General features: G+C 37.8%; 1 pseudogene across 1 annotated transcript; it reads right to left on the reverse strand.

Moving 5' to 3' along the window:
* Window positions 1-395: 395 nt before the first annotated feature.
* On the reverse strand, window positions 396-1,175 carry LOC311620351 (galactose mutarotase-like; annotated as a pseudogene). The gene has a single exon. The product of its transcript is annotated as a galactose mutarotase-like (transcript).
* Between the last annotated feature and the right edge of the window lie 9,830 nt (window positions 1,176-11,005).

Genomic DNA, 11,005 nt, shown 5'->3' on the forward strand with positions numbered 1-11,005 from the left:
CATTATTTTCTCTACTCCTCACCAGCACTTGTTGTTTATTGATTTATTGGTGGTAGCCTTTCTGGCAGGTGTGAGGTGATAGCTCATTGAGGTTTTGGTTTGCATGCTCTTCTTTGTTTTATATTTATCCCACCTCTTCTTTATTTCTCTTTCTCCTTTGTTATGGACTGAATGTGTTCCCCCTCGGTTTCATATATTGAAGCCTTGACCTACCATGTAATGGCATTTTGAAATTGGGCCTTTGGGAGATAATTAGAGTTACTTTAAGTCATGAGGGTGGGGTCCTCATGATGGAGTCCCTTAAGAATAAGAAGAGAGGGAAATCTCCTTCCCTCTCTCCATACGCACACAGTGTGGTCAAAGCCATTGATGCAGAACCCCCCCCCAGGTATTTCTCAAATTTGATCTGGCTTCCCCGGATCAAATTCAGTTCCTTGCACTGGACCAACATCTCCTGAAGGAATCAGGGTTTCATCCACAGGAAAAAGGTGTCATATTCTATAGTGTCTTCATGGTCATATACCAGTCTATTCGGGAAACCCTGGCTCTCCAGGTTGAAAAAAGAATGGTTTTTCAGATTGACTGGTGTGGTCTGACTGGCTCGATAGCTGACCACGAGTTCCTCACCATCCAGCGTGTATGTTACCCATACTTTAACTCCCCAGGGTAACCTTCCTCGCTGTCTGCACTGACCTGTGAGAAGTGGATGCCATTTGACAGTACCCGAGGCATCCAGGGGACATTATCAAACCTTCTGATGCCTCCATGTTGGGCCTGTTGTTAATGGCCAGCTTACACTCCCTCCCATCTAATGTAAATGTTCCTTTGGCAATTCCGTTGGCCATCTTGACAATGACTGCTCCAAAGTAGGGCTGCTTTTGGAGCATCCCCTCCAACTTGGCAAAGCTGAGCAACACATCTGAAGTTCTGCTCTGCCCATCTTTGACCTCTAGGGCTGTGATGATGCAACCCTAGGAGATGATGTCCACTCTCAGCAGGTGTGACTGCAGCCAGAACTTCTCCACTGTCCCTGCCCTCACAGACAGCTCTCCAAACTCAGATCTGGCTACTGAAACCACGGGGAGAGCTTCAGGTGCACTGCTGCTACTGGCCTTAGAACTCAGGCCATCAAACCTGGAGTGACAAAAGTTCACTGGAGAAGGGCTGAGGCACATCCTATGTATTTTTAATGTTAGACAGTTATTTCTTATCTGTTTTATTTGGATCTTTCTAAATATCTCCCATGTGTCTCCTCAACATGATGATATTCCTTTTGCTTTTTTGAGCATGTGGGATATGGATGGAGATATATATATATATTATTGCTTTAATATACTTGTGTGCTACTTCTTTCATCTGCTTTATTTCTGAGTATTGATTGGTCTTTTCTCCCAATAATGGTATTTCCTTGCTTTTTTGCAGGCATAAGTAAATTTTTATTAAATGCTTAACATGTTAAATGTCAACATAATTAACAGATGAATTTTACATTTTTGGATGCTGGATATTTTTTATATTCTTTTAAATATGTTTTTGGTGTTTTGTTTTGTTTTCCTGAGACTCAAATAAATTATTTGGTAAGCTTTTCAAGGCTTACAAATAAGCTTTGCTATGGCAGACCAGTGCAGCTAGGGCTAAATTGTCACCATTACTAAGACAATATGACCCCGAATGCTCTAACCTAAGGCCCTGTGCATTACCAGGTTGTTCCACTATAACTGATAGTAACAAAAATTATTCCAAGCCCTGTGTGATCTCTTGGGACTATTTCACCTGGTCCTTTATGGGTTCTTTCTCCAGATATAGTGATTTCATCACATCCTTTTGCTGAGCAGGACACAGTAGACTTAAGAGAGCACATCACTTGGAGATCTCAAAAGCTCTCTCTCTGAGAAGCTCTCTCCTCTCCAGTAATTGCCTTGTAAATTCTAGCATATTTGGTCTCCATGAATTTTCAATTCCATTTCCCTAATTGGGGAAATTACTGGGATCTATTTGAGGTGTCCCTTCCTGGAAACACTTGAGACAGGAAACTGAAGCAATCATAGGGCTTGCCTCATTTAAAAAAGATTTAAGGTATTACATATGTGTTCTTATCCTCCCATTACCCCTTCAATGCCCCTCCCCCCCACTCATGCCCTTACCCCATAATACCTTAATCAATAAAGAAATTTTAAAAATAAATAAATATATTTTTTACTTTCCATGGGTATCATTAACTTACATTACGTATTGTCCAATATCTTTAAACTATTGTTCTATATATTTCATCCATTTTTTTAGTTGTTTAAGGTAGGTCCATCAATGTAGCCTCTCGTCCCTCATCATTGGTAGGAGCAGATGTGCACAAGAATCTGTAATCTTTTCATTTTGTGTCATTGCCTCTATTAGCAGTCTGGTGAAATCTATGCATGCTTCTTAGAATATTCTCATTAAGTTCATATAACCAAAGCAGAGGTTAACAAAGTAAACCGATTATCCCGAAACACATTTATCAAGATAGTTTTAAATAATTGCATTGTTATAATAAATGTGCTTCTTTATTAAAACATTAAAAAATGTTAGGAGTAGGTCTAATAATTACTAAAATCTAAAGCAATATTTTAACATAAATAATATTTCTAGATTTCTACCACATGATACGTGTTATGAAAACATTTGTAATTTCTATTGATGACAAAATCATAAGAACTGCTAATCCTATTGTGATTTGGATCCTACAGTCATAATTAAAGAAATGTTAAATTTGCAGTTAGAGGTTAGTGACAATGAAGATATATTTTTCCTTGTCCAAACTCATACAAGCCTGCATTTTTCATTAGCATCATGGAGATCTACAGACCCTGCGGTCAGAAATACCATTATAAGGAAACCTCCTGGTTTTTTAATTTTCATTTTGGGGATTAAATCACAGTTCAGGATATTTGCTACTCAAAAACCTTGGTTTCTAAGGCTTGCTGCTAGTTTTATATCATTGTTAGTGAGGTCCCAAAGAACAATAGGGTTATATGGGATCACAGGTAAAGCACCTACCATTGTGCATGGCACTCAAGAAACTCACAATAAGATTAGCTATTAATCATCCTCCTCCTCATGAGGCGCTACTTTTCGGGGGATGCTGAGTGAGCTGAAGCTTATATATTATGAAGTGTCCCTTTTAAAAATCAATAAAATATTTTCCTTTTGCCAATTTTATGAGAACTTATGACTATATGAACCCATTACTAAGATCTCTTGCAGGGCAAGTAAAGCCACCTGGGCCTTGAAGCTACCTGGGCAAGTATTGATTCTTGAAACTTAAGCTTCATTAACTTCAGAACGAACTTTGTTCTAATTAGGGTGAAGATCATGGTGTAGGGAAAAGTGGAGGGGTGTGAAAATAGGGCAGAATGACTATCAGGTCTGGCCTGGATCTTTGGAGCCTGGCGTTGAATATCTGACTCCTGGGGAGGGAATTGTTTTCCATGTTTCTGAGAGCAGGTGCATTAGAGTGGAAGAGTGACAGGCAACACAGAGAGGAGAGAACCTTGCCTATGTTACTTCCTACTCTACTGCTGCCACCTAACAAAGTAAGAGTACATAGTGGATGCTTCCTGCAACCTAACAAAGTAAGAGTACATAGTGGATGCTTCTTGTGTCAAAATAATGAATGAATGTAGTTTTGTTTTCTAATAATCATTAAAAATATAAAAAGAATAATGAAAGAAAAGGTTGCAGGTTCAATTTCTGGTAAGGGCATATGCAGGAATCAACCAATGAATGCATAGGTAAGTGAACAACAGATATTCTCTCTCTCTCTCTCTCTCTCTCTCTCTCTCTCTCTCTCTCTCTCTAAAATAAACAAGTACACAAATAAATGGGGTCACTCTATAATGAAAAATCTTCAGCAATCAAAAATATAATTAGATCTTGAGAGGAAGATAGGATCGTGTCAGAGGCCTGAATATCCACAGCCGCAGCAACCACCAAGCAGCTGTGCCCCTCAGAACGCGGATCCCAGGCGGGGCGAACACCTGACTGCATTGGAATACCCCACTGCTCGGCGAAAAGGTCAGATTTCGCGGGGAGAGGGTGGAGAGTGCTCGCGGCGAAGATAAAAAGCCTGCGCGCCCGTGCTCGCGGAAGCTGGAGGTCAAAGGCAGTGATTACAAGTAGAAGCCCCCGCTGTTGGGCGGGTGTCACCCGTGAGAGTGGACGGGGCTCCTAACAGGGGAGATATCTAAAGAGCAACACATTTGGATCTGGCTCGGAGGGATATCGGAGAGTTGCGGGAGATTGCAGTTGCTCGGGCCTGCCCCCTCCCCCCTCCATAGTTCCTGCTGCAGAGAGGGCGGAGAGGAAAAAAAAAAAAAAAAAAAAAAGCTGGAGAAGCTCTAGACTAGAGTCTGGAAACTCAACCTAGAAACACTGCCCCCAGAGGCTAATTCACAAATTGACTCTAGTGTAATAAAAACAAAGCAAAACCTGCCTAAAAATCAGGACTGGATCATAACAATAGAGGAAGCGAATGACCTTCATTACTGCAAACTTTACTTAAATTTTTTAAATTTTATTATTTTTTTTAATTTTTAAATTTTTGTTTTTTATTTTTGTTTTCATTATTTGCAACGTTTACTCAAGAAACTATTTTTTTTTCTTTTTCCTCACTTGATTTTATCTTTATAATTATTACATTGTATATGTAATCAACATTATTACTACTATTAATTTACCTTTCTCATCTTATTTTCTTTTGTTTCTTTTTATTATTTTTATTTCATTTGATTATATAGATATTTTTTTTATCTCAGGATTACTGTTCTACAGTCTTTATCTATCTTTCCTTCTCCAACGCTTTACTCTATCTCAACCCTACCTTTATGCCTTCACCCTCTTTCCGATCTTTTCCTTTGGTACCCCGTTTATCTTAACCCTTTCCTACTCTAGATTTTCCCCATTCCTTCTGTCTACCCCCTCCTAAAATTTCACCCTACTTGTATATATCTAATTTCCAACTACCTGCTCCAAGCCCATTCACACCTCCCTCGCAGTTGTCCTAACATCAAAACAAAACAAAACAAAACAAAAAAACAGTCTATCTCTCTAACTCTTTGAAGTTGTATGTTGAATGTTAACTATACTGAAGTTGTATGCTTTTTTTTTGTAAGATTGATTTGCCTATGCTTTTTGTTTGATTGTATGTTTTTGTTAGCTGGGTTCTAGTCACCATTATTGGTGGTTATTAATATTGCAAACACATTTCTATTCAGTGCCTGTGTGTTGTACCTGGTTGTGTTGTATTTTGTGCCCTTAAATCAAAGCAGGAGAGAGAGAGAACTACACAACCAGACATCCTAGATCATGGGAAGACCAAAAAACAGTCCGCAAATGAAAGAAAAGCAGGCTTCACCAGAAAAGGAAGTAAATGAGATAGACTCAAGCAACCTACCAGAGCAAGAATTCAGAGTAATGATCATAAGATGGCTAAAAAGAATGGAAGACAAATTTGACAATATGAGTAAGACCCAAGAGGAAATGAAAAAGAACCAAGAAGAAATGAAAAATGACATTGCTACTGTAAAGAACTCAATAGAAAGCATCAAGAGTAGATTAGAAGAAGCAGAGGACCGCATCAGTGAGCTAGAAGACAAGATGGAAAAAAATACCCAATTAGAACAGCTTCTGGAAAAAAAAAATTTAAAAACAGGAGGAAAGTCTAAGGGAACTTTGGGACAATACAAAACAAAACAATATTAGAATAATAGGGGTTCCAGAAGGAAAGGGAATTGAGGAAGACATGGAAAACGTATTTCAAGAAATAATGACAGAAAACTTTCCTGAGATAGAGAAGAAAAAACCCACACAAATCCAAGATGCTCGCAGAGTCCCAAGCAAAATGAACCCCAGAAAACCGACCCCTAGGCACATTATAATTAAGCTGGCAAATACCAACGACAAAAAAAGAATTTTAAAAGCAGCCAGAGAGAGACAGAAAGTTACATATAAAGGAGCCCCCATCAGACTAGCAACTGATTTCTCCACAGAAACTTATCAGGCCAGAAGGGAATGGGATGAAATATACAACGTCATGCAAAGGAAGGGTCTGAATCCAAGAATATTGTACCCAGCAAGGCTATCAATCAAAAGTGAAGGTGAAATCAGGAGCTTCACAGACAAAAACAGACTAAGGGAATTTATCTCCACCAAACCAGCAATGCAAGAAATGCTAAAGGGTCTACTGTAAAATTAAAGAAATTGAAAGCAAAGAAGGAACACAGGGGTATAGAATAAAAATGGCGTCAAATCAGTATCTATCAATAATAACTTTAAATGTAAATGGACTAAATGCTCCAATCAAAAGACATAGGGTAACGGATTGGATAAGAAAACAAGACCCATATATCTGTTGTCTACAAGAAACCCACCTCAGAAAAAAGGATGCACGCAGACTGAGGGTGAAGGGATGGAAAAAGTTTTTCCAGGCGAATGGAAATGAAAAAAAAGCTGGGGTAGCAATACTTATATCTGACAAATTAGATCTCAGAGTGAAGGACATAACAAGAGATAATGAAGGCCACTTCATAATACTAAAGGGAGCAATCCAACAAGAAGAAATAACCCTGGTAAATATATATGCACCCAATACGGGAGCACCCCAATATATAAAAAAACTGCTGGAGGACATTAAGGGAGAGATTAATAGCAATACAATCATAGTAGGAGATTTTAATACCCCACTGTCACCCTTTGACAAATCATCTAAACAAAAAATCAGCAAAGAAATATCAATCCTAAATGACTCGCTAGACCAGATGGAATTAATCGACATTTTCAGAACATTCCACCCCAAAGCCACAGAATATACATTCTTCTGAAGCGCACATGGGACATTCTCAAAGATAGACCACATTTTGGGACACAGGCAAAGTCTCTTCAAATTCAAAAAGATAGAAATCATATCAAGCATCTTCTCAGATCACAGTGCCATAAAACTGGAAATTAACTACAATGAAAAAAATCCAAAGAAATCAAACACATGGAGACTAAACAGCATGCTATTAAACAAGGATTGGGTTACCAAAGAAATCAAGGAAGAAATTAAAAACATCCTAGAAACAAATGACAATGAAAACACAACTATCCAAAATCTATAGGACACAGCAAAGGCAGTTTTGAGAGGGAAGTTCATATCCCTACAAGCCTATTGCAAAAAACTGGAAAAAAGGGTAACAAATGATCTAACTCTACAACTCAAAGAGTTAGAAAAAGAGCAACAAGAAAAGCCCAGTGTAAGCAGAAGGAAGGAAATAACAAAAATCAGAGCGGAGATAAACGACATAGAGACCAAAGAAACAATACATAAGATCAACAAAACCAAGAGCTGGTTCTTTGAAAGAATAAACAAGATAGATGGACCTCTAGCCAGACTAACCAAGAAACAAAGAGAGAGGGCTCAAATAAACAAAATCAGAAAGGAAAGAGGTGAAATAACAACAGACCCCGCCGAAATACAAAGGATTGTTACAAAATACTACGAACAACTCTATTCCAACAAACTGAACAACCTGGAGGAAATGGACATATTCCTAGAAAAATACAACCTTCCAAAACTCAATCAGGAAGAATCTAAAAATCTCAATAGAGCAGTGACTTGGGAAGAAATTGAAACAGTCATCAAAAAGCTTCCAGCACACAAAAGCCCAGGGCCAGATGGCTTCACAGGAGAGTTTTACCAAACATTCAAGGAAGAACTAAAACCTATCCTCCTCAGACTATTCCAAAAAATTCAAGAGGAAGGAACACTTCTAAACTCCTTCTATGAAGCCAGCATCACCCTAATACCAAAACCAGATAAAGACAACTCAATGAAAGAGAATTACAGGCCAATATCCCTCATGAACATAGATGCCAAAATCCTCAACAAAATTCTAGCAAATCGGCTCCAGCAGAGCATCACAAAGATCATACACCATGACCAAGTAGGATTTATTCCAGGAATGCAAGGTTGGTACAATATCTGCAAATCAATAAACGTGATTCATCACATAAACAAGTTGAAAGATAAAAATCATATAGTCATATCAATTGATGCAGAAAAAGCATTTGATAAAATCCAACACCCTTTCCTGATAAAAACTCTCAACAAGGTGGGAGTACAAGGATCATACCTCAACATAATAAAAGCTATATATGATAAACCCACAGCCAACATCATACTCAATGGGCAAAAACTAAAACCATTCCCTCTAAGATCAGGAACAAGACAGGGATGCCCACTATCGCCACTCCTCTTTGACATAGTACTGGAAGTACTAGCCATTGCAATTAGACAAGAGGAGGAAATAAAAGGCATCCAAATTGGAAAAGAAGAAGTAAAGTTATCCTTATTTGCAGACGACATGATATTGTATATAAAAAACCCAAAAGACTCCATTAAAAAACTAATTGGCTTAATAAATGAATTTGGCAATGTAGCAGGATACAAAATTAACGCCAAGAAATCTATGGCATTTCTATACACCAACAGCGAATCTATAGAAACAGAGACTAAAAAAGCAATTCCATTTACCATCGCACCAAAAAAATTAAGATACCTAGGAATAAACTTAACTAAGGAAGTAAAGGACCTATATGTGGAAAACTACACGACACTGAAAAAAGAGATAGAGGAAGATGTAAACAGATGGAAGAACATACCATGTTCATGGATTGGTAGAATCAACATCATCAAAATGTCCATACTTCCTAAAGCAATCTATAGGTTCAATGCACTCCCCATTAAAATACCAACGGCATATTTCACTGACCTAGAAAGAACTCTCCAAAAGTTCATTTGGAACAATAAAAGACCCCGAATAGCCACAGCAATCCTGAGAAAGAAGAGTAAAGTAGGAGGGATCTCAATACCAGACTTCAAACTGTACTACAAAGCCACTGTTCTCAAAACAGCCTGGTACTGGCACAAAAACAGACATATAGATCAATGGAATCGAATCGAGAACCCAGATATCAACCCAAATCACTATGCTCAATTAATATTTGACAAAGGAGGCACAAATATACAATGGAGTCAAGACAGTCTCTTCAATAAATGGTGTTGGGAAAATTGGACAGATACATGCAAAAGAATGAAACTAGATTACCAACTTACACCATACACAAAAATAAACTCAAAATGGATACAGGACTTAAACATCAGACAGGAAACCATAAAAATACTAGAAGCATCCACAGGCAACAAAATCTCAGACATATGCCTAAAGAACTTCTTCACTGATACTGCCCCTAGGGCAATGGAAGCTAAAGAGAAAATAAACAAATGGGACTACATCAAAATAAAAAGCTTTTTTACAGCAAAAGAAACCATCAACAAAACAACAAGAAAGCCCACTGTGTGGGAGAACATATTTGCAAATGTTACCACTGATAAAGGTTTAATCTCCAACATCTACAAACAGCTTATACAACTAAATAAAAGGAAGATGAATGATCCAATTAAAAAATGGGCAATGGACCTAAATAGAATATTTTCAAAAGAAGACAGAAGGAAGGCCAAAAGGCACATGAAAACATGCTCAAAGTCACTAATTATCCGAGAGATGCAAATCAAAACAACAATGCGGTACCATCTCACACCTGTCAGAATGGCCAACATCAACAAATCAACAAATGACAAGTGTTGGCGAGGTTGTGGAGAAAAAGGAACCCTCGTGCACTGCTGGTGGGAATGTAGACTGGTGCAACCACTGTGGAGAACAGTATGGAGTTTCCTCAAAAAACTGAAAATGGAACTCCCATTTGACCCAGTAATCCCACTCCTAGGAATATATCCCAAGAAACTAGAAACACCAATCAGAAAGGATATATGCACCCCTATGTTCATAGCAGCACAGTCTACAATAGCTAGAATCTGGAAACAGCCTAGGTGCCCATCAGCAGATGATTAGATCAAAAAATTTTGGTACATCTACACAATGGAATACTATGCTGCCATAAAAAAGAAGGAATTCTCATCATTTGCAGCAACCTGGATAGAACTAGAGAACATCATGCTGAGTGAAATAAGCCTGTCAATGAAAGAGAAATACCACATGGCCTCACTCATTTATGGATATTAAAAAACATTTAAACTGACAAACCAAAAGATAGATATAGATTCAGTAAAGCAACAAGTAGACTGTAAAATTACAGCGGGGAAAGTAAGGAGATCTGGGGGAGATAAGAGATCAACCAAAGGACTTGTATACATGCATATAAGTACAACCAATGGACAAAAAACTCTGGGGAGGGAGGGTATGTATGGGGGGGCAATGTTAAAATATGTACACAGATAATAATTTAATAAAAAAAATTAAAACTTTTTCAAAATAAAAAATAAATAAATAAATAAAATAAAAATAAAATTAAAAAAACAAACAAAAAAAAACAAAAAAAAATATAATTAAAAGGATGGCATATTATATGGCTGAGGTGAATAACAATCATATATATAATCCTCAGTGTGTCCTGTGTATAAATAATAGAATGAAAACGTGTGTGTGCGGGCGCGCGTACACCCGCACGATGCACTCTTTGTGAAGGCATTCTCAAAGCCCTATCTCAAAATAGTTTATTGCTTTCTTCCTAGGTAGTCTTCATGCACAGTGATCTATCTGTCTATTGCCCCAGGTATTTGCTTAACAAAAGATGTTCAATATACATTTGTGGAATAAAGAACTTCCTTGTACCAGGAATAAAAACAGGAAACAACGAAATGGCAAGTTGCAAAATTACCTTAGAAATTAGGCTACACTCAGGAAAACAATAACTGCTTCACCTCAAGGATCTCTAATGAGCAAGAACTCAGTTATTATATCATAAGTACTTTAAGTATATTAAAGTGTACTCTACAAACATAAGAAGGTAGGGACTCGTAGGCTTTGGTTCACATTTGAATCTTACCAGCCCAGATCCTAGTACATAGCCATTAGGCCATTAGGCTCTTCTAGATGCTCACTGGGTGAATTTACAAATCGATAATATTTTA

This window comes from Pipistrellus hanaki, assembly GCF_964339955.1.
Source record: "Pipistrellus hanaki genome assembly, chromosome: 1".
Lineage (NCBI taxonomy): Eukaryota > Metazoa > Chordata > Mammalia > Chiroptera > Vespertilionidae > Pipistrellus > Pipistrellus hanaki.